At 39.4% G+C, this 26,200-nt stretch overlaps 1 long non-coding RNA gene across 2 annotated transcripts in view; it reads right to left on the bottom strand.

Moving 5' to 3' along the window:
- LOC145452464 (uncharacterized) overlaps positions 1-26,200 on the bottom strand; it is a 258,146-nt gene that overhangs the window by 93,931 nt on the left and 138,015 nt on the right. The gene's annotated exons all lie outside the window — the stretch shown is intronic.

Genomic DNA, 26,200 nt, shown 5'->3' with positions numbered 1-26,200 from the left:
GTCCAATATCACTGTCGAATTAGATGAACCCGACTCAAAATCTTGGATTGCAAGATGCGCTGATTGATCGAAGAGAAAAGCAGACATTGCGACGCCCATATAACAACGCAGTTTTCAAATACACATTGTCTTCCTGATCTTAGGCGCAAAATGAGCTGCCGCGAACGTTACATTCTCAATTACAACTCGAATTACATACAACGTCATAGCTATCCACGTTCTGGATCGGCAAGTAGCTCTGTAGTAACGGCGACAAAAATGGAGGCGTGTAGCGCAACGTTATATGTTACCGCTAAATACTTTGAGAATTGAGAAGTAGATCACTGTTTAGATTTCCAGAATCTTTGCAGTGTCATTCGATTCATATCAGTTGTAGTAAGCTATTTACGATAAATTGCGTTATGAATGGTGAGGCTTGGCTTTTCTGTGCCTTACCTCTCGCTTCACGCTGTGCGAATCGTCTAATTTTGGAAGAAAAATGTTCAAATTCTTGTCGTCGATAGAAAATATCAATGGTGATTAAAGGTTTCTCAATTCTCGTTCACTCATTGTGACGAAAGGTGAGGTACTGTCTCACTTGCCTCCCCTGACCTGACGTCACTGATGTATCACTGCTTAGAGTGGGAAGGCATATATACTGCTGTAGCATTGCGACGAACCTATTTATGGATAACATTGACTAGAATAGCAGTCGGCCAGCAATTTTCTCGCCTGAAAATAATTTGAAAGAGACATTTTGGGGTACGGAACTTTAATATACATTCTAATTTACATAGGGTTACCATACGTCATCTTTTAAGAGGATTTGTCCTCTTTTTTGACTTTTTTGAAAGCGTCCTCGGAGGACGCCCTTTTGTCCTCTTTTTTGAGATTTTGTCCTCTTTTTTGAAAATTTAGGTCATATTTAGAGCAAAATGCGAGTGATATGCCGTAAATTAGCACAGCAATGACGATCAAACGATATTTTGAGCTTCGAACGAATAGATGACCATTCTTTTTTTTTTTTTTTTAGTCAACCGATCACAAAGTGGAAAAAGTTCACCGATTTTTGAGAATTCTTCTCCGGTTTTGCTGGTCTCAAATTTCTGAAAAAGTGTCGTCTTTTCAGATTTCCAAAATATGTTAAGCCTAAATTTATAAATGCATAATGTATATATATTGAAATCTGAAGCTTTTCGAGGAATTTCAAAAACTTGCATTCAGCTACATTGAATGCATCAAATTATGACGTCATATAAATGTTAACAAGGAGATAGTCTTTCAGCTAGTACAGTGGTTCCCAAACGGTGGGGAATTCAATGGTTTCTGGTGGGGAATAGACGCATTTGTTCAAAATTATATATAGAGCAGTCTACATATTCATGGAGACACATGCGCAACTACCGTTACCAGTTAACTGCTCTGGAATGTAGCCTATGTAACGAAAATTATATTGCGTGTTGTTCAAAAAGCCTCATTCTAACTCTGGATAGCCAATCATGGCGTCACGAACGCATCCAGCACGACTAGTTTGACGTGAAATAACGCTTTCGCGAAATTTTCAGCGTTACTGGTATCGGCTCACAATATATTTTATGTTGCAGTTATAGGCGATTGTCTTGCGTACTGGTGTGGTTGTGTGTCTTGTGTAGTCAAACCAGCAAATAGCTGCTCTGTGATGACAAAAGGGCTGGGTAGTTGGGAACAGAACCGTAATTGCCGCACCCCGAACCCCCAATTGGTGGGGGACGAGCTCGAAGAGCCCAAATTTATTTCGTGAATTAACATAAATTGAAGTATCTTTTAAAATTTATGCCACTTTTTCAAACAAATTTCGCGCTGGGTGCGCGATGTAATATTGCTAATTATTGGGTACCATTTCCCCACAAAAATATGTAGAATTTATAGAAATGGATACTTCGGCTTCGGCTATTACTGCGACACGACGCACCAAGGCATATGAAGTTATAGGCCATGTAACACGCAATTCCGAGAAGTGTGCTAGAACGATCAGCAGCGAGAAGACTATAGCCGAGAAGGAATTCCCTTGACGTGACCCGCAACTTCGATATATATATAATATACATATATATTTAATTGGCTAAATGGCTGGCGCCGAATGTTACTGTCCTGGCGATGTGAGCCCCACAGGACAAATGCCATCCCGCAGGGAAAAATTACTCGCCAGTAAAGCAATACCAATTTGAAATCGTGTGTGCCTTTTAGTTTTAGCGATTTCCATATCTTTTGACATAGCAGATATAGGCGGTAACGGAGTAGCATAATATAACCAAGTCAATATACCAACGGGTCAGCCCGAAGATGTCAAATTCTTATTTAGGAGTCCTACATTTTCCAACACACCTCACTCAGCTGTACCGGTAAATCTGACTACGTGAGCAGAGAGGGGATAAATAATTGATAGCAAAATGCAATTTCCGATCATATTGGCCGATTCAAACACGAATTATATAAATTTTTCGCGCTTCGCGCGTTTACTCGAAATAGGGCGACACACTGAACAGTAGAGCCAATGTAGCTGATAAGTAGTAAGCGTACAGGCTCGGCGGGGGTGAGGGGGTTCTAGGGGCCCAATACCAACGATTTTGACCGGGCTAACAAAGTGCTGTTACGGTCCTGGTGGGGGATGAAGGCTCGGAATAAATCTGAAGTGGGGAATGAAGACAAAAAGGTTGGGAACCACTGAGTTAGTACATGGTCTCGGTAGTTCCAATATCGATTCCTTGGTCGCTGAAAACCGTTGTCAGGTATCATCCGCAGCTCATAGTTCAAAATAAAATGAAGTTCATGATAATGATAATTCTTGTTGTACTTGTACCTTTTGAATAAAATATCAATTCTTTTGTGGTAACTATTAGGGATGGTGCGAACCTCTGAAAGGTTCTGGTTCGGGTGAACGCGAACGTGAACCTATGATAATTCCAACACTTCATTTCCGTGAAGTCATATATTATTGTACATGTACGTGGTAACTAGCGACGACTCAGGCCAGTGGTTCCCAACCGTGGGGGGATTCCCCTCTTAGGGGAATTTTGAAATATTTAGGGGGAATCTGACTTTGGGGTTGTATCGGAAGATACACTGGTTCACAAGGTTTTTATATTTTCAATGGTAGAACTGTTAAGTATGAAACTAGTTCTTCACATTTGTATGTTTATTTGGCGGATTTTAAGCTGATATAGGTTTATGCCTAAATGCCTTCCGTAGATATTATACCACCTGATAAAGTGAGGCTCGCGAGACGATTTCGTTGGGCCCGTGACAGGATCTCGACCGATTTGCTACTAAGCAGGAAAAAGTCAAGCCGAATTCAGCACAAGCCCGCTGGTGAAAGTGTTTACTATTTTAACCAACATATGAGCAAACGTGAAAGACATACCAAATTCATCGATTGAACTCAAGGCCATCGCAAGTGGACTTGGTGATTTATTTTTCGTCGGCGGCTACCCGACCGTTGAAAAACCGGTCAAATTTAGCTGTACTTTACCAAAGTGTAGTGCGGTCCGCATTCAACATAGTCCGGACGTAACTGAATATATTTGGCCATATATTGCTCAATCAACAAATGGTTGTGCGGTAAAAAGTAGCCTACCTTTTTTAGTCTAAGGCAACATTTTCATAGGGGGGAATTTTAGCTCAAATATCGGCCAACTGGTCCACGAGACGAAAAATTTTGGGAACCACTGACTCAGGCCATATCATGTCACGATACTGAAGCACATGCAGACTTTTTGGAACAATCAAATGCTACAATGATTCCATAAAATCAATATCTTCCGTTGCTTAGCCAACGATTTCAGCGAGGCCTCGGCTAGACCGGAAAGATGTATTCTTAACGGTGAATTTACGGTTTCTATACGTGTGCCAAATATCATTTCAAGAACAAGTTATACAGTAACCAATGCCCCAATCGGACGGATTTCGTGTTTATGATACCGTAGGGTTATCAAATCAAGATAGATCCCGTACGTCTGATAGATTTTTACATTAAAAATCGAAGCATTCTTTATCTTTATAGCAGTTTCGTTGATGTAAATAATTGATTGATTGACTAAGCACGATTCTCTGACTTCCTACATGTAGAGTATATTCCGTTATTGCTATTGTGAGATTGCGGGCAAAACTCACAACAGAGTGTTATTAAATATTCACAAACGGAAAACTGAATTTTTCGAGCAAACTTTCGAGAAAATAATTGTTTAAATTGGCAGGCGCTTGCTCGTTTAGTGCTGAATTGCTGTTCATGCTGCCAGCGTTATGCAGAGAGCTGAGCACTCTTCCTCTCGCTGCGCAGCTGCTCATTTGCTCCTGAGTTGCTGTCTCGTTTTGCCGGACAGCATTGTTCCGCCACAATGCCAATCTCCATAACGATGAAATATTCGAGGCTAGTTGGGGGGTTCCAGGGCCATGAACGGAATATATTTTAAATTTTCGTAATCAGTACAGCTGAAGCTTTCGAATGATACCTGTTTTGCTAAATTAATGGTCGCCAAGCCGGTCAAAAATAGCCGTCAAATTGCCTTTAGCCAAGGGGAAAGTGTGACGTAGACGAATCGCAATGAGCCGTGAGCTTTTGTCCACACCATAGAGGACGCTATGGCTGCACACTAGGGTTGTTCAAAATTTGGAAAATGTTTGGAATTCTGCGTGTCCATCGCTTATTCTGTAGATTATTGTTAAAAAACAATAATGGGCTTGAAAGAAGCTCGCAGGAAAGCCGCTAACATTTGTCTAAATGCGTTTGAAAGTAGCCGTCGGCGAGTGGGCGGGGAATCGATGAAGTGGGCGGGCAAAGAGAAGCCATTAATCCTGATTGGTTGAAGCCGGTAACAATAAGCTAATGATTGGCTGAAAGACCGACTTTGAGAACACTGCTGGTAACGATTTTTGCGTGCTGTTGTGCAGTCGTTGCTGTTGGTGGCATTACAGACATGATATATTGCCTTTGTTAATGTTGTCATCAAGAGTCCATAGTACAACATCGCAACCGCCTAAGTTAATATCTACCTGCAGAAAGTGCTATGTATTGCACAGGTGCTCTCGCTAGTTGAGATAAGAATAAACTTGATGCATGCATATTGCTACCTTCAACCTTTCCAAAACTTACTGACAGTGAGTGAAACTCAAAAATTTACCACCAGGAGTCAACATCTCAGTAGTACTTGTTATGACTGGTCGACGTCTCACCCATAAACAAACGCATATTACACTTTTTATTCACAATTGAATGAAGGCGAAAAGCACTATTTACAAAAGACATTTAAAAAGTACGTTGCAGATCAGTGTTACATTGTCAGGCACAAGTTGCAGATTACAGGCTTTTGATTAGAGTTGACTTCCTGCTGTCTCCAACGGTCTTCCTATGCTGTTCCACAGCTTGAAGCAGACTGTCTCTTTGTTGTTCATTGTCAGTCAAGATTGCAGCATAGTCTGTGCTTAGCTTTACACCTCGTTCTGCGGCATCATTAACGACTTTGACAGAACTGATGTAGGAGCTCATTCTGGTGTAGGATTCTGATAAGTGCCAAACATCAACCGGTTGAGCTAGCCACGCCCCAGAGCATTCAAAAACATCAAATATGTACCACGACTGTGGCCCAATAAAATCAGACAAAGTAGTGTCCTTGTTGATGTGTACAGTTGCATTCAACGAGGGCGGGCCTCTCGTGAAACTTGAAGTTCGCTCTACCTGTAGGAGCGTCTTTGCCATATTTTCTCGGGTTTCATTGCTTTCACTCGGCGAAAACAAGGCATATACAGCGGTTTCCTCCACGAGATACCAGTCATGCTATAAAAGCTTTTGTGAAGCAGCTTTGGAAACTTGTTCATCATGTTCCTTGTAACTCAACATGTCCTGGATGAATCTCAAGTCGGCTGCATCACGACCGATGCTGGAAGCAACCCAGGCAGGGATATAAAAGAGAACTAAAAATAAATTGAAGCGATGCAGCAGTTCCACTTCTTCAGATTTGTAATGTAACTGATCAGCCCACATGAACATCTTCTGAGCATACAGAATTGTGCCCATCCACCTTGCATGGTGTGTTGCACCAGGTTTGTGATGATGTATATCTCCATCTGCACCGAGAAGAGCAAAAGCATTAGTCACACATTGTTTGTAGTCATCCCGTGTGAAGAAATCTTTTCTGGCGAGTAGTAGCTTGAAGTTCTCAACTGTCATTGCTGCTCGTTCTTTAAAGCATATAGGAATAGTCAGAGTCTTGAATTGCTGTTTTCTGTCAAGACTGCTCCAGCTCTTCTTAAGGTGGGCAAACCATGTGTTCTCTGGTCCGGTTGTTGCTTTTGCAAATAAACATTTCCAGACGTCTTTGACTACTAGCTCATACACATGGTGCCGACACGCATGGTAAAAAACCTTCTTTCCTAGAAGTTCCTCAAGGATCTTCGCTGCACCCTTCTTCCAGCCGCTGTTGCTTGCTGTGGTGTCAAAAACCAAAGCTGTTACAGCATCTTGTTACAGGATCTTGTATATCCCACTTTTTAATTATGTCGAAAGTAGTTTCAGCTTGTGTCTGACCTGCCGCATTTTGTATCTTCTGAATTCCAAGTAGTTTTCCTTCCGAGTATTGAGGTTGACAAGATAGAACAATTGACAAAGCTTCATATCGATTACCTAATCTATCCTCTGTGAGCTTTCCATTCCAATGAATGGCAACATGCTGTGGTCTATTTTCGGCAAATTTTTCCAAAATGTCCTTAGATATTTCCAGGCGATTTGTTTCCCTGGCTCTCTTCGTTGAAGATCTTGACAGGGAGAACATGGCTATATCTCCTCCACAAGCCTTAATAAATGCTCCCATCAGCATCGTTGCATCGTTGTCAGTTACTTGCAATCGATCCAGAGCTTGGGAAACATGCGTATTTTTCATAATATTTTTAGGTGCCATCAGTTTATTGGATTGGGACGGGGTGCCAAGTCCAACATCAGCATCATAGTCAGAACTTGAACTCAAACTGTCACCCTCTTTTGAAGATGACGATGATGCTAAATCAACATAGTCACAACTTGAGTCGTGTGAAACGTTTTCAACAGTTTGATCTGCAATGGCTGCTGTTTTCTTTTTGAGGTATTTAGCCAGAATTTTGTCTCTTCCCAACATTATTGACTGGCGAGATTGCGTTGATCTTCATAAAATGCAATGTCTTCAAGCTTTCTTTCGTGTGATAGATAAATGTCATTTTTTATTGTTGTTATGGCATCTCTACTTCCAATATCCCACAGCTTGTCCAAATCATCAGTGAATATTCTCCTCTTACCCTTGGGATCACTTTCCTGTTTTGGATTCTTCTTCAGATCACGCCATCTTTCGTGAAGGTTTTGAAGTGATCGCACCACATGTGATTTCTGCATTGTCGCAATTCTCGCCATTTTCCACACTGTCATTACATCATCCACCACCACAGTACATAGTTCATGAGTAGGGGTTGACTGAGGACAATGCTCTTTCAGATGCAGCAAGTAACTCATTCCTTCTCGTATAGTAGGTAATCTCGAGCCACAGATGTAATCGCAAGTATATCCGACCAAGTACTGCTCAGATTTGGATCTTGTTCTTCGCTGCGGCATGTGTGCAATCTTTCGCCGTTTTGCCTCTGCCATGACTGCACTATTGTTGCTCCAAAGCATAAACTACTGCTATCGACTCTGAAGCATTCAAAGAACACGTGTTACAGTACTACTAATGACTCATCAACACACAACGCGCTTGTACAGAACCACAACCGCTACTAACAGACTCTACCTCAGCAAAACAGACTTTCAATTTAGTAAAGCGAAGCTCCCGAATCCGAGTCAGCTGTTGCAGTAATCAGTGAAGCTTAGCCGATTACCCAATCAAGAACCGTGGTTTCGTGATTGCCCGCCTCTGCTGTCGGTTGCCCGCCCACTCTTCAACAACGACTTTCAAACGCATTTAGACAAATGTTAGCGGCTTTCCTGGGAGCTTCTTTCAAGCCCATTATTGTTTTTTAACAATAATCTACAGAATAAGCGATGGACAAGCAGAATTCCAAACATTTTCCAAATTTTGAACAACCCTACTGCACACTCAAACGACGGGCAACTGTCCGTACATATACTGCCATTCGTGACTTTATTAAGATGACTGCGAAGCAAATATGAAGATATAGCATTATAAATTGAAGTAATAAATACAAAAGCATGACCAGGAATATACGAATGCACGAAAGTGCGAATATCATAATTCAGATCACAAAGATGTCGCGTTACCAAGCAAGAATGAGACAAAGCATTTTACCCTTACATAAATATCGAAAAGCAACCATCAACAACAAAAAGCATACCATAGCAGTGCTTTTCAACCTGTGTGACGGTTCGCACACTTGTGCGAATGAAAAGAATCACAATACGAATGACGAAGGTGGTGCGAATGGTGCGAATGAAAATGAGGATCAAGTGCGAATGAAAATCGTGAATAACACTGGTCAACACATATTTATAGGCAGACAAAGTAAGAGTGGGTTTGAGGGTTCTGAAGGGCGCTGATTCCGAATATGACCTTATCTATTTTCAAATTGGCTCTTGTTTTGGAGATCACCAGCCCTGTTTATTTTTGGATTTCTCGAAAAATAACAAAAATAGCTTAGTTTTGGATGTTTTCAAATTTTAGTTTTAGAGAATCTCCAAAAATAAGAATTGAAGGTGTTTTTAAGCCCTAATACTACTAGAAAACTTCACCGAAAATATGTTATTATCATGTATTCATGTCCTTAAACACATCGACATCATCAGTGATCTTGATCTACCTTTCCAATACTTTCTTCACAAAGTCTTTGGCCTGAAGAATGGCTTCCAAATAAAAATCAGTCAGTGACGTCTGGTAGGGACCCTTCTCCCAGTTGATTTTCGAGAAATCGGCTTCGACCGTCGCAGTTGTGGGAAACATCAAACCATATGGGTCCAAAGAACTGTCGCATGGTTTCAAACTCTTCTTCCAAACTCTTCTTCCAAACCTTTGCTCCTGACAAGCGCTTGAAAGTGACGTCCAAGTAGTATGTATAAGCGCCTTAAGGGCCCGCCAATGAGAAGAGGCCACGTGTCCATCCACGCCCACATTCAAATTTGAATTATCCCGCTAGTTTTTCAAATTTTTTTTAATTTTTTTTTTAATTATTTAAATTCTACCCGCCATTCAGAAATCGCTGCATCATGTAAACATAGCCTACCCTAGACTCGAACTGAGGACCTCCTGGCTTGTAGATCAGAACTGTAACCACTACACTATCGCGTCGACATGAATTCCTCGTCTGTATTGTAGGTCTTAAATGCTGTCAGCTGTGAAATGAGATAGAGCACAAACATTGATCACACATTTTTAATATCTTACCCATCACCATTTATTAGATGGGATATCTACATGATAATAAGTGCGATAATGTTTTTGTCAGCCTCGGCAAACTATCACGCTCGCTGATATCCTAGTCCAGTGGTTCCCAACCTTTTTCGACCCATCGCCCCCTTTTCAAAGTCAACACCAATCATCGCCCCCCAGAATTTTGTGCACCGATAATTGGGCATACAGACTGTAATCACCGGCGGGTTGACTAAAAAAAAAAAAGAAAAGGTCATCTTTCTCCGCTCAGAGCTGCAAATAACGTTTTTTCTCTCCGAATTGCTAGGTGGACGACTAAAAAAAAAAAAAAAAAAAAAAAGGTCAGCCGTTTTGACGCGTCATCGCCCCCCTATCGCCCCCTTCGCTATTTTCGCCCCCCGTCGCCCCCTTTGTCCATTTTCGCCCCCCTATCGCCCCCTTCGTCATTTTCGCCCCCCTAGATCGCCAAATCGCCCCCTGGGGGGCGATATCGCCCACGTTGGGAACCACTGTCCTAGTCCGTATTGAAGCTTTTAAAAGGCTGTCAGCAACAAACATTGAATGAACTTCATATACGACTAAGCTATTGCTAGCTACCTCTAATTAGGTTCGTTATTACTAATCATTGACGCATATTTAATTAATGCAACATCGATTCCGCGACGATTAACATTCTCCGTAACCATTACACTATCGTGCTCGCTGCTAATCCCTGTCCGTATTGAAGCTTTTAAAAAAGGTTGTCTAATAAGGGGCAAGCATTGAAAACACATTTGTTATTGGTGCGACAATCACCATATATTTTTCGGGATATCCACATGATAATGGTCCCTATTGACCTCAGAAAAGGATTCAGGTCCATTTTCCGGCCTCAAGAAAGCTACCATTAAATTAGAGATGGCTACCGTACGCTTCCGAGCCCGCGCTCTCAATTGTAAGGCGAGGCGACGAGTGTACCAGTACCATTACAGACGTACAACGAACGATCAATGTAAGTGGCTCTGTAAATCATGAGCAATAATAAGCGACGAGTGTGCCATCAACATTATCGACGTACAAACGAGCATATTCAACTAGCATTGATGCTTTATCGATATAGCGCAGTATGTGTAGCTGGATGCTAACCAATTCGCATTTAACAATGCGACCCGCGCACAATTATGTAGCCCGATTTTCGTTGAATATTGACGACCCCAATAAATCGAATGAGCTCTTTTCCGCAGACATCTATGACACAGCTGTCAGTCCGGTGGACACGAACTTGAGATTCCGTGGGGTTAAATTCCGCATCAAATAAGATCAGAGCGCCTTTTCTCGCTTTCAGGATTTGGACTGATGCGTCCGGCCTATGTCGCAACACTACAATATGTGGTAACACGAACCTGTGCACACGTACAGTTGTTATTTGTAGTGTCATCGTCGCCCGCCAATGCGATAAACTCACAACGGCTGACACATTGGCCTTCAATCAAATACCAGCATAATTTTTGTAGGTCGAGAACAAGGGTAATTTAATTGCAACTAAAATGCCTGCGGCTTGTTTTGGCTCGAGGGTCGAATGCAACATATGAATCCATTCGCGTTACGCACTATAGCCTATTTAGGATGATGAGCCAAAACGCGTAGGCGAGGGCATGAAGATGATAACTAGCCTATATATTTAGAACAAATCAAGCATTGATTTCACGATAACGTATTCGTTATAACGTCATAAAAATTTAGCGAGTTTTATAAGCTGCTTATCCTCAATAACCAATTTGCGGAAATAAGTGAAGAAGTGGATTGTACAGATTCTTAGAACTGCACGACAATCTGGTTATAGATTTGCTGATGGTACCTGCTGCCAGCATCATAACCAAGCAACCTTTACTTACCCGTCAGCTATGTCTTACTATGTAAAACTTGCTTTCTGCACGTTCTTCCGTGAAGACGAACGTAATTTACTGATGTCCTAAATATTTAATTAATTCGGTTACTTTATCTGGCAGCTCATAATTTGAAATCAGCAACGACTTCATTACATTACAAGTCTTACAGTTTACGTTACTTCTTGATCGTTTCTTTACTGCAAAAAGCGTTTATATTCAACTCGTCGCATTTTAGATTGCTTCGCGTCGTGGCGGTAGTTATGAATAAGTTAATATTGTGCCTACTGTCCAGTGCACCTATAGATGCGGAATCTACTTAACACGCGCATGGATCGCTTATTCCAAATAAATCGCTTAAAGTAATAAACGTGCTGGAGTTGTCAATCTAAAATCACATTCATGATACGAAATAAGTCATTGCCATTTTGAATTCATGATATTTTTATAAACTACCTTTGAAAATGCGTGCGCCCCCGAAGTCAGGTCATTGCACCAGCAATAAAAAAAAAAAGTAACATAGTAAGTTTAATCAGGTCGACAAAATATTATATATTTTTTGAATACATTTCGTCCATATCTACAAATATATCTTGATGCTATCGTGAGCCACTAGAATGTTGTCCGCATACGATCCGCTAACCGTAGTTTGCTCATCCCTGGTTTTAATCATAATCTTTCAAGTGAGTTCTGTTGGTAGGCAAGCCCTACCAGAGTATATTTTGATAAATGCGGGAGTAAATCGTTATCGAGCCCCTTTCGTTAGCAACTTCTTCAGTAACACAAAATGGGTGACCAATCGCGACCTCTCGAAATAAATGAACAGCATGCAATATGAACAGGACATGAAGCTACGGTGTCCGATAATTCCTTTCAATTAAAGTAGAAGTATATAGCTATTTCCGACCGAGTAAAACGTTACTCGCCATTGCGCTGTCGATAGTAGTGAGAAATGACATTCGTTTACTTTCGATAAATCCAACATACGGGCTCATGTCGAGGGCAATTTTTAGAACTCTAATATCGCATAGCCTAACTTTGCAATATTTTTCGATTTATTTAGTCATGTTTTCCTTGCAATAGCCATTCAGCATCGCGAAAATTCACAGTAGCCTACAATTTAGAATAAACTGCTACCTTTCATCAAGGTCGTTGAAAAAGTACTTATCAACATTTAACTATCATGGCATAGTAAACTTCTGCTCAAGTAAGAGAAGTAGCGGTTGTAAGATGATTAGAAAACTAGTATTATGGACCTAGTTTTGCCTAAAACCTAAATAACAACACGTTATCTGATCCCTTCCGAATCGCGAGATTGAATATCCCTGAAAAATGAATAATATTCATAATATTCACATTGCTATACATGAAATTTGCTCTGACATTTGCCATAGTGACCATTTAGAATTGGATATTCAAGGAGTCGATATTTCTTCGATGCGCCTAGTGCACTAATTCGAGTGCTGAAATCCGAATCGACTATGTTTGCTATAATGATTCGAGTCGAGTTGTAAAATTTAATTAGCGAGCACTGAAATTACAGTAATATAGTTATATGACCGATGCGAAATTTGGTAGCCATTTCCCCGGAATAGTAATCAATCCGAAACATTATGATGAATAGATCATGTTGAAGAAACATAAAAATATCATCAATGGTGTATGTATTATGAAACTGGAAGTATTGTATTTGCGGTAGACCGCAATTAGTTTCCAATTCGTAATTTCAACCGCATTGGTAGTTTTTTCATAAAAATAAATCAACAAATACTTTGATGCTAGTTTCAAAATAACGTAAATCTCTTAATGAATTTTCCTTGAATAGTAATTAATCCGAAACATTATCATGCAAGGTCTGGGAAACATAAAAATATCATTAATGTGGTATGTATAGTGAAACAGGCAATATTTTCTTTGCGGTTACCAGAGAATATGTTCTAATTCGTAATTTCAACCCCATCATCAGTGTCTCATAATAATGAATTAGCAAATCCTTGGATCCTAATTTTCAAAGTAGCTTAGCTTAGATATCTGAATGAGCTCTGACTCGCTGTTATCTTCAAACCATGGAATTATTACGAGTATCACCATCGGTCACTGAAGAAAAGGATGATATTATATCCGGGGCATATTCCTTGGCCAGGAATTTTATCATGTACGAACTAGACGGACCAAGCGTTAAAGCAAATACGAATGCGGAGACAACCTTACGGCGAGTTGGTGATGAAATGTTCGAGCGACATCGAACTGTCGTAAACGCAATCTCTAAACGTCTCCGATACAGTATTGTTGAAGTCGATGAAAAATATGAAGAATATTCTGCGGATGAGCGGATGTTTCTGATGATAGCTGATGAAATTTTTAAAGATACCCAAGAAAATTGGGGTCGGATTGTATTTGTGTTTGTGCTGGGTAGCATTCTTGCTCGCAAAAACGAGGAAGAGCATCACGCTGATAATATAGAAGGTATCATACAGTCAGTCGGGAATTACATCGGTAGGAGAAGACGAAAGTGGATAGGGGAAAATGGAGGATGGGTAAGCGATTTTGCATGCCCTGATAAGGATTTGGGAATTATCGTTTAGCTTGAGGTACTGTGTATCTGCTCTCGAGAGCCCATACCATCTATCGATAATGAAACTTAGCTTGCACTTCACAATTCGGTTTTCAATTCACATTTTGTCATAAGGCCCAGAAATTTACAGACTAAGCGCTCCGAGCTTTGAATTACCTAGCAAGTACGGTGACTTTCCTCTGCAAGATTTGGAACCCTTACATTTTTTTCTTTGTTTCAGGACAGTTTTGTAGGATTTTTTGATAACGCAGCTTTCGATGATAGCAAAGTTTGGAAGAGGCTCATGTTTGCCGGAATTGGACTGACGTCTATTGCAATGGCAATAACAAGATCATGGATACTCCTTGGCCATACATCATGTAATATTTTTTAAATAATATATTTCTTCGCCGTTTCATTACATCAATTTTCACTGTAGGACGGATGCAGTTTCTTCTGAGATTACATGAAAGATTGATCCATAAAACCGTCTTTATCTGGAACATTTCTATTCTTCAAATTTATCCAGCTACGTAAGGGAATTGTTAGGTTACCTAGCAAACGCCGCAGGTCATATTTGACCCAATTCCGACCATAGTTGCGACAGGGAGTTATGACAGCTCAAAATCATCCATCTTTCTATGCCAAATATCGTTGGTTCTCCACGACCAAATATCGTGTTCTATAAATATTGTGTATATGGAACAGATATAAATGTTGCTATTTTGTTGTTATTTACGAAGAATACTTTGCTCAGTAATTAATTTCACGGGGATTCTAAACTTCAATACATACAAGTGAGCCAAGTTACATTTACCTGGGTTAACTCCTAGTGTTATGTAATTACCTACAATTTTACCAAGACGTAGCGAACACGATAAGTAATATGAAGTGAAGGAATAAGGGGGCCAAATCCCAATGTATAGATGCATATTTATGCGGAAATATCGTCTTACCGGACGAATGCAATTGTTTCCTTAAAGTGTTCCTGTCTACGCCATTCAAGCGCGGTAAGATCGGTTTGTGTTGGCGACATTCAGGATGATATTTCACGAAGCTCTGAATGGTAGTCACATATTCCTCGTCGATTTTTGTTCTATCGCTGTCACTGAGGTCGAATACCTTTAGCTGTTCATTGAATAATTGATTATTAGGCGGTTTAGATCAATTTCATAAACGAAATCTGAACTACATTGCTTTATTGAGAACCACGAGAGAGCAGGAAATAACTTACTGTAGCGCATCGCTTCCCCATCTCTTCGGTAAAATTCCTGATTTGCAATGAAAGCATCTTGCAATTACTCAGGTTGAATTCTTCAACGCGGGTTTTATGCAGGATTTCAGTTACTGTTTTGTAGCAGGAGGAAATGTCAGGATTTCTACTCAAATCCAGCGAATGCAGCTTAAACACAGTGTGATGTTCAAATATTTTACGACGCTACAAACAGCTCAGTTGCTGTAACAATGATATTTATCGACGACAGAGCAATAATATCAATTTCTGCGCCTCATCGTAAAACTGGTGTAATACAGAAATTGATAAACGTCGATAGGATTTGAAGAAACTGCCGAAACTACCATTAATATGAATGAGCGATAGAAAACCTTCCGCTCATAAGCAATATGACACTTTTTATCAGCAGACGTGATCACGAATGCCTTATTGATGGTAAATTCGCTCGCTAATTGAAATGCTATGCCTGACCTTGATTGGAACTCATATTAGTAGTACACTATGCTTGTTTATTTAACTTGCAAGAAAACAAAACAGATCTAGCTAAAATGGATCACCTCATGATTTCCGAGACCATTATTCAACGAAGTTAATGACTGTTCAGTGATCATCTTATTGGCAAGCTGAGAGTCGAACTGCCTTCGTGTTATGCCTTTTCGCGAAGCGTCCGATTTCTTGCAATCCTACCGGTTCCAAATCCGTATTGTAACTTAGATCGAGTTTATCAACCTACAAAATACAGCAAATTATTCTGAAAACGACACACAAAATTGTGGAAACGAATGGCTACCTCGATTTCACCAAAACATTCAAAAGCATGAATTTCATCGGGTGTAAGGTCGCATCCTTTCATCACAAGGCTAACTGCTTTGTCTTTACAAAATAAGGGCGGCAGTGCAGCCATACACTCTTCATCCAGACAATTATAACTGATGTCGAGATATTGGCGCTAAACGAATATGGGAAACTGACATTTTACGACCAGAATTAATCGGCGATGAAGACAAACATTACAAACTTATAACAGAGAAATGTTGATTAGCCAGTCACGTCATAATAGATTAGCGAAATGTTCTGAGATTAAAATAGCATTTCCGTGATTCCTCTCAAATGGACTCTTTGCAACCAGTCATAAAGAATATGACTATTGACATTACTACATTACTCACTAGTCACTACATTACTCAACATAAGGAATTTCAAATTGATCATGATCCATAGGTATTGATTGATGATACATCCTCTTATCACCTGTAGCATATGTGAATTATCGTGAATTCATGATCAGAAAATAAAATTATTATTCATTCTAATCAACATCCAATGTGTTTTGGTGTTGGACGATTTCAATATTTCGATAAGTCGGATAAAATGATGATACGTGGCATATATACTCAAGCAAGAAACTGCTCCAGTACCAACACCTCCACGTATATACCAATAACATAAGACTAAATCATGCTAGTTCGCAGAGTTTAGTCAACCATTGTACAGTTTATGCGCTATGAGAATATCGAGTTAATCCAATTACATCATCATAAAGTTTATCCAAGAGTCAAAACTATATTATTTTCCAGTATTGTATGGACTAAATTATTAGAAATAAACATCCAAAAAGTTTAAGCTTTGGTTTTTACTTTACAAGAATAATTTATATACTTTATTATAATCATGGTAGGGTACTTGTAATAACGAAGGTGTTTTTTAACAACAAGCTATCATTAATTTCATCAATGACACAAGCTAATTGATAAATTTTGAAATTGACTGTAAGATATTAAGCTAATCGTCAGAGTCGACGGCAATAAAACTATTTTACTTGAGTAATATTTATCGCTACATAAATATCGTTACGCCTTCGGTACGATGTGAATAGTTGTCTCGTGCGGCATCCGTTGCGTGTCGTCACCCTTCGTACACCGTCGAGGAATAGGCTACCCGGCTCCGTTGACTTGTGACTATTTGTCGTAGACTTAAGTTGTGATATTGTAAGTTTCGAGGTTCTAAGATGGGTCCGTTCTGGTAAAAAGGAGTCCGCGAATACAATAAAGAGACAATCCTGAGGATGACGCCCGCCCCGCTCTGGGTTCGGGGCCAATAATAAGGATTAAATAGGGGCGGGCAGCATCCTCAGGATTGTCTCTTTATTGTATTCGCGGACTCCTTTTTACCAGAACGTACCCATCTTAGAACCTCGAAACTTACAATATCACAACTTAAGTCTACGACAAATAGTCACAAGTCAACGGAGCCGGGTAGCCTATTCCTCGACGGTGTACGAAGGGTGACGACACGCAACGGATGCCGCACGAGACAACTATTCACATCGTACCGAAGGCGTAACGATATTTATGTAGCGATAAATATTACTCAAGTAAAATAGTTTTATTGCCGTCGACTCTGACGATTAGCTTAATATCTTACAGTCAATTTCAAAATTTATCAATTAGCTTGTGTCATTGATGAAATTAATGATAGCTTGTTGTTAAAAATCACCTTCGTTATTACAAGTACCCTACCATGATTATAATAAAGTATATAAATTATTCTTGTAAAGTAAAAACCAAAGCTTAAACTTTTTGGATGTTTATTTCTAATAATTTAGTCCATACAATACTGGAAAATAATATAGTTTTGACTCTTGGATAAACTTTATGATGATGTAATTGGATTAACTCGATATTCTCATAGCGCATAAACTGTACAATGGTTGACTAAACTCTGCGAACTAGCATGATTTAGTCTTATGTTATTGGTATATACGTGGAGGTGTTGGTACTGGAGCAGTTTCTTGCTTGAGTATATATGCCACGTATCATCATTTTATCCGACTTATCGAAATATTGAAATCGTCCAACACCAAAACACATTGGATGTTGATTAGAATGAATAATAATTTTATTTTCTGATCATGAATTCACGATAATTCACATATGCTACAGGTGATAAGAGGATGTATCATCAATCAATACCTATGGATCATGATCAATTTGAAATTCCTTATGTTGAGTAATGTAGTGACTAGTGAGTAATGTAGTAATGTCAATAGTCATATTCTTTATGACTGGTTGCAAAGAGTCCATTTGAGAGGAATCACGGAAATGCTATTTTAATCTCAGAACATTTCGCTAATCTATTATGACGTGACTGGCTAATCAACATTTCTCTGTTATAAGTTTGTAATGTTTGTCTTCATCGCCGATTAATTCTGGTCGTAAATTGTCAGTTTCCCATATTCGTTTAGCGCCAATATCTCGACATCAGTTATAATTGTCTGGATGAAGAGTGTATGGCTGCACTGCCGCCCTTATTTTGTAAAGACAAAGCAGTTAGCCTTGTGATGAAAGGATGCGACCTTACACCCGATGAAATTCATGCTTTTGAATGTTTTGGTGAAATCGAGGTAGCCATTCGTTTCCACAATTTTGTGTGTCGTTTTCAGAATAATTTGCTGTATTTTGTAGGTTGATAAACTCGATCTAAGTTACAATACGGATTTGGAACCGGTAGGATTGCAAGAAATCGGACGCTTCGCGAAAAGGCATAACACGAAGGCAGTTCGACTCTCAGCTTGCCAATAAGATGATCACTGAACAGTCATTAACTTCGTTGAATAATGGTCTCGGAAATCATGAGGTGATCCATTTTAGCTAGATCTGTTTTGTTTTCTTGCAAGTTAAATAAACAAGCATAGTGTACTACTAATATGAGTTCCAATCAAGGTCAGGCATAGCATTTCAATTAGCGAGCGATTTTACCATCAATAAGGCATTCGTGATCACGTCTGCTGATAAAAAGTGTCATATTGCTTATGAGCGGAAGGTTTTCTATCGCTCATTCATATTAATGGTAGTTTCGGCAGTTTCTTCAAATCCTATCGACGTTTATCAATTTCTGTATTACACCAGTTTTACGATGAGGCGCAGAAATTGATATTATTGCTCTGTCGTCGATAAATATCATTGTTACAGCAACTGAGCTGTTTGTAGCGTCGTAAAATATTTGAACATCACACTGTGTTTAAGCTGCATTCGCTGGATTTGAGTAGAAATCCTGACATTTCCTCCTGCTACAAAACAGTAACTGAAATCCTGCATAAAACCCGCGTTGAAGAATTCAACCTGAGTAATTGCAAGATGCTTTCATTGCAAATCAGGAATTTTACCGAAGAGATGGGGAAGCGATGCGCTACAGTAAGTTATTTCCTGCTCTCTCGTGGTTCTCAATAAAGCAATGTAGTTCAGATTTCGTTTATGAAATTGATCTAAACCGCCTAATAATCAATTATTCAATGAACAGCTAAAGGCATTCGACCTCAGTGACAGCGATAGAACAAGAATCGACGAGGAATATGTGACTACCATTCAGAGCTTCGTGAAATATCATCCTGAATGTCGCCAACACAAACCGATCTTACCGCGCTTGAATGGCGTAGACAGGAACACTTTAAGGAAACAATTGCATTCGTCCGGTAAGACGATATTTCCGCATAAATATGCATCTATACATTGGGATTTGGCCCCCTTATTCCTTCACTTCATATTACTTATCGTGTTCGCTACGTCTTGGTAAAATTGTAGGTAATTACATAACACTACAGGTTAACCCAGGTAAATGTAACTTGGCTCACTTGTATGTATTGAAGTTTAGAATCCCCGTGAAATTAATTACTGAGCAAAGTATTCTTCGTAAATAACAACAAAATAGCAACATTTATATCTGTTCCATATACACAATATTTATAGAACACGATATTTGGTCGTGGAGAACCAACGATATTTGGCATAGAAAGATGGATGATTTTGAGCTGTCATAACTCCCTGTCGCAACTATGGTCGGAATTGGGTCAAATATGACCTGCGGCGTTTGCTAGGTAACCTAACAATTCCCTTACGTAGCTGGATAAATTTGAAGAATAGAAATGTTCCAGATAAAGACGGTTTTATGGATCAATCTTTCATGTAATCTCAGAAGAAACTGCATCCGTCCTACAGTGAAAATTGATGTAATGAAACGGCGAAGAAATATATTATCTAAAAAATATTACATGATGTATGGCCAAGGAGTATCCATGATCTTGTTATTGCCATTGCAATAGACGTCAGTCCAATTCCGGCAAACATGAGCCTCTTCCAAACTTTGCTATCATCGAAAGCTGCGTTATCAAAAAATCCTACAAAACTGTCCTGAAACAAAGAAAAAAATGTAAGGGTTCCAAATCTTGCAGAGGAAAGTCACCGTACTTGCTAGGTAATTCAAAGCTCGGAGCGCTTAGTCTGTAAATTTCTGGGCCTTATGACAAAATGTGAATTGAAAACCGAATTGTGAAGTGCAAGCTAAGTTTCATTATCGATAGATGGTATGGGCTCTCGAGAGCAGGTACACAGTACCTCAAGCTAAACGATAATTCCCAAATCCTTATCAGGGCATGCAAAATCGCTTACCCATCCTCCATTTTCCCCTATCCACTTTCGTCTTCTCCTACCGATGTAATTCCCGACTGACTGTATGATACGTTCTATATTATCAGCGTGATGCTCTTCCTCGTTTTTGCGAGCAAGAATGCTACCCAGCACAAACACAAATACAATCCGACCCCAATTTTCTTGGGTATCTTTAAAAATTTCATCAGCTATCATCAGAAACATCCGCTCATCCGCAGAATATTCTTCATATTTTTCATCGACTTCAACAATACTGTATCGGAGACGTTTAGAGATTGCGTTTACGACAGTTCGATGTCGCTCGAACATTTCATCACCAACTCGCCGTAAGGTTGTCTCCGCATTCGTATTTGCTTTAACGCTTGGTCCGTCTAGTTCGTACATGATAAAATTCCTGGCCAAGGAATATGCCCCGGATATAATATCATCCTTTTCTTCAGTGACCGATGGTGATACTCGTAATAATTCCATGGTTTGAAGATAACAGCGAGTCAGAGCTCATTCAGATATCTAAGCTAAGCTACTTTGAAAATTAAGATCCAAGGATTTGCTAATTCATTATTATGAGACACTGATGATGGGGTTGAAATTACGAATTAGAACATATTCTCTGGTAACCGCAAAGAAAATATTGCCTGTTTCACTATACATACCACATTAATGATATTTTTATGTTTCCCAGACCTTGCATGATAATGTTTCGGATTAATTACTATTCAAGGAAAATTCATTAAGAGATTTACGTTATTTTGAAACTAGCATCAAAGTATTTGTTGATTTATTTTTATGAAAAAACTACCAATGCGGTTGAAATTACGAATTGGAAACTAATTTCGGTCTACCGCAAATACGATACTTCCAGTTTCATAATACATACACCATTGATGATATTTTTATGTTTCTTCAACATTATCTATTCATCATAATGTTTCGGATTGATTACTATTCCGGGGAAATGGCTACCAAATTTCGCATCGGTCATATAACTATATTACTGTAATTTCAGTGCTCGCTAATTAATTTTACAACTCGACTCGAATCATTATAGCAAACATAGTCGATTCGGATTTCAGCACTCGAATTAGTGCACTAGGCGCATCGAAAAAATATCGACTCCTTGAATATCCAATTCTAAATGGTCACTATGGCCAATGTCAGAGCAAATTTCATGTATAGCAATGTGAATATTATGAATATTATTCATTTTTCAGGGATATTCAATCTCGCGATTCGGAAGGGATCAGATAACGTGTTGTTATTTAGGTTTTAGGCAAAACTAGGTCCGTAATACTAGTTTTCTAATCATCTTACAACCGCTACTTCTCTTACTTGAGTAGAAGTTTACTATGCCATGATAGTTAAATGTTGATAAGTACTTTTTCAACGACCTTGATGAAAGGTAGCAGTTTATTCTAAATTGTAGGCTACTGTGAATTTTCGCGATGCTGAATGGCTATTGCAAGGAAAACATGACTAAATAAATCGAAAAATATTGCAAAGTTAGGCTATGCGATATTAGAGTTCTAAAAATTGCCCTCGACATGAGCCCGTATGTTGGATTTATCGAAAGTAAACGAATGTCATTTCTCACTACTATCGACAGCGCAATGGCGAGTAACGTTTTACTCGGTCGGAAATAGCTATATACTTCTACTTTAATTGAAAGGAATTATCGGACATCGTAGCTTCATGTCCTGTTCATATTGCATGCTGTTCATTTATTTCGAGAGGTCGCGATTGGTCACCCATTTTGTGTTACTGAAGAAGTTGCTAACGAAAGGGGCTCGATAACGATTTACTCCCGCATTTATCAAAATATACTCTGGTAGGGCTTGTCTACCAACAGAACTCACTTGAAAGATTATGATTAAAACCAGGGATAGGCAAACTACGGTTAGCGGATCGTATGCGGACAACATTCTAGTGGCTCACGATAGCATCAAGATATATTTGTAGATATGGACGAAATGTATTCAAAAAATATATAATATTTTGTCGACCTGATTAAACTTACTATGTTACTTTTTTTTTTATTGCTGGTGCAATGACCTGACTTCGGGGGCGCACGCATTTTCAAAGGTAGTTTATAAAAATATCATGAATTCAAAATGGCAATGACTTATTTCGTATCATGAATGTGATTTTAGATTGACAACTCCAGCACGTTTATTACTTTAAGCGATTTATTTGGAATAAGCGATCCATGCGCGTGTTAAGTAGATTCCGCATCTATAGGTGCACTGGACAGTAGGCACAATATTAACTTATTCATAACTACCGCCACGACTCGAAGCAATCTAAAATGCGACGAGTTGAATATAAACGCTTTTTGCAGTAAAGAAACGATCAAGAAGTAACGTAAAATGTAAGACTTGTAATGTAATGAAGTCGTTGCTGATTTCAAATTATGAGCTGCCAGATAAAGTAACCGAATTAATTAAATATTTAGGACATCAGTAAATTACGTTCGTCTTCACGGAAGAACGTGCAGAAAGCAAGTTTTACATAGTAAGACATAGCTGACGGGTAAGTAAAGGTTGCTTGGTTATGATGCTGGCAGCAGGTACCATCAGCAAATCTATAACCAGATTGTCGTGAAGTTCTGAGAATCTGTACAATCCACTTCTTCACTTATTTCCGCACATTGGTTATTGAGGATAAGCAGCTTATAAAACTCGCTAAATTTTTATGACGTTATAACGAATACGTTATCATAAATTCAATGCTTGATTTGCTCTAAATATATAGGCTAGTTATTATCTCCATGCCCTCGCCTACGCGTTTTGGCTCATCATCCTAAATAGGCTATAGTGCGTCACGCGAATGGATCCATATGTTGCATTCAACCCTCGAGCCAAAACAAGCCGCAGGCACCTTAGTTGCAATTAAATTACCCTTATTCTCTGGTGCTCGAGAACGATTTACTCCTGCCTTTATCAAAATATACTCTGGTAGGGCTTGCCTACCAACAAAACAGAACTTACTCGAAAGATTATGATTAAAACTAGGGATGAGCAAACTACGGTAAGCGGACCGCATGCGGACAACATTTTAGTGGCTCACGATAGCATCAAGATATATTTGTAGATATGGATGAAATGTATTCAAAAATATACAATATTTTATCGCCCGGAATATACTTACTATGTTATTTTTTTATTGCTGGTGCAATAACCTGACTACGGGGCCCGCGCATTTTCAAAGGTAGTTTATAAACATCCCATAAATTCAAAATGACAATGACTTATTTCGTATCATGAATGTGATTTTAGATTGACAACTCCAGCACGTTTATTACTTTATGCCATTTATTGAAATAAGCGATCCATGCGCGTGTTAAGTAGATTCCGCATCTATAGGTGCACTGGGCAGTAGGCACAATATTAACTTATTCATAACTACCGCCACGACTCGAAGCAATCTAAAATGCGACGAGTCGAATATAAACGCTTTTTGTAGTAAAGAAACGAGCAAGAAGTAACGTAAACTGTAAGACTTGTAATGTAATGAAGTCGTTGCTGATTTCAAATTATGAGCTGCCACATAAAGTAGCCGAATTAATTGAATATTTAGGACATCGGTAAATTACGTTCGTCTACACGGAAGAACGTGCAGAATGCATGTTTTACATAGTAAGACATAGCTGACGGGTAAGTAAAGGTTGCTTGGTTATGATGCTGGCAGCAGGTACCATCAGCAAATCTATAACCAGATTGTCGTGCAGTTCTAAGAATCTGTACAATCCACTTCTTCACTAATTTCCGTAAATTGGTTATTGAGGATAAGCAGCTTATAAAACTCGCTAAATTTTTATGACGTTATAACGAATACGTTATCGTGAAATCAATGCTTGATTTGTTCTAAATATATAGGCTAGTTATTATCTTCATGCCCTCGCCTACGCGTTTTGGCTCATCATCCTAAATAGGCTATAGTGCGTAACGCGAATGGATTCATATGTTGCATTCGACCCTCGAGCCAAAACAAGCCGCAGGCATTTTAGTTGCAATTAAATTACCCTTGTTCTCGACCTACAAAAATTATGCTGGTATTAGATTGAAGGCCAATGTGTCAGCCGTTGGGAGTTTATCGCATTGGCGGGCGACGATGACACTACAAATAACAACTGTACAGTGTACGTGTGCACAGGTTCGTGTTACCACATATTGTAGTGTTGCGACATAGGCCGGACGCATCAGTCCAAATCCTGAAAGCGAGAAAAGGCGCTCTGATCTTATTTGATGCGGAATGTAACCCCACGGAATCTCAAGTTCGTGTCCACCGGACTGACAGCTGTGTCATAGATGTCTGCGGAAAAGAGCTCATTCGATTTATTGGGGTCGTCAATATTCAACGAAAATCGGGCTACATAATTGTGCGCGGGTCGCATTGTTAAATGCGAATTGGTTAGCATCCAGCTACACATACTGCGCTATATCGATAAAGCATCAATGCTAGTTGAATATGCTCGTTTGTACGTCTATAATGTTGATGGCACACTCGTCGCTTATTATTGCTCCTGATTTACAGAGACACTTACATTGATCGTTCGTTGTACGTCTGTAATGGTACTGGTACACTCGTCGCCTCGCCTTACAATTGAGAGCGCGGGCTCGGAAGCGTACGGTAGCCATCTCTAATTTAATGGTAGCTTTCTTGAGGCCGGAAAATGGACCTGAATCCTTTTCTGAGGTCAATAGGGACCATTATCATGTGGATATCCCGAAAAATATATGGTGATTGTCGCGCCAATAACAAATGTGTTTTCAATGCTTGCCCCTTATTAGACAACGTTTTTTAAAAGCTTCAATACGGACATGGATTAGCAGCGAGCACGATAGTGTAATGGTTACGGAGAATGTTAATCGTCGCGGAATCGATGTTGCATTAATTAAATATGCGTCAATGATTAGTAATAACGAACCTAATTAGAGGTAGCTAGCAATAGCTTAGTCGTGTATGAAGTTCATTCAATGTTTGTTGCTGACAGCCTTTTAAAAGCTTCAATACGGACTAGGATATCAGCGAGCGTGATAGTTTGCCGAGGCTGACAAAAACATTATCGCACTTATTATCATGTAGATATCCCATCTAATAAATGGTGATGGGTAAGATATTAAAAATGTGTGATCAATGTTTGTGCTCTATCTCATTTCACAGCTGACAGCATTTAAGACCTACAATACAGACGAGGAATTCATCTCGACGCGATAGTGTAGTGGTTACAGTTCTGATCTACAAGCCAGGAGGTCCTCAGTTCGAGTCTAGGGTAGGCTATGTTTACATAATGCAGCGATTTCTGAATGGCGGGTAGAATTTAAAGAATTAAAAAAAAAAAACTAAAAATAAATTTGAAAAAATAGCGGGATAATTCAAATTTGAATGAGGGCGTGGATGGACACGTGGGCGCTTGTACATACTACTCGTCCATTCTGTATCGGAGAGATATGGATTGGAATTGGTCTTTGATATTCTGTATCTACTCAGGTGCCCACCCCGGTGTTTGTCGATCAATTCACTGAGCTGCAAATAAAGTAGCATATATATATGTATCACTCTTGTTGATAATATTAGAATCTAAAAGAGCAAGAAGTGTTTGTTCTGTCCTGCCTACAAGGTTGCACCACAGGGCAGGACCCTTTAATTGTCGGCAACTTCAATTTTATTTATGCCGTCGATGAGCCCTGCAATAAATTCTCTCTGCTGCCGCGAACGTGGACTGCTTCTCCTCTTCGTCGATATTATCGAGA

The sequence above is a fragment of the Botryllus schlosseri genome, chromosome 12 (assembly GCF_051294905.1).
Source record: "Botryllus schlosseri isolate E-star chromosome 12, Bs_hap1, whole genome shotgun sequence".
In the NCBI taxonomy this organism is placed as follows: Eukaryota; Metazoa; Chordata; class Ascidiacea; order Stolidobranchia; family Styelidae; genus Botryllus; species Botryllus schlosseri.
The sequence above is the reverse complement of the archived record's forward strand: the minus strand, read 5'-3'. Positions and strand labels throughout refer to the sequence as shown.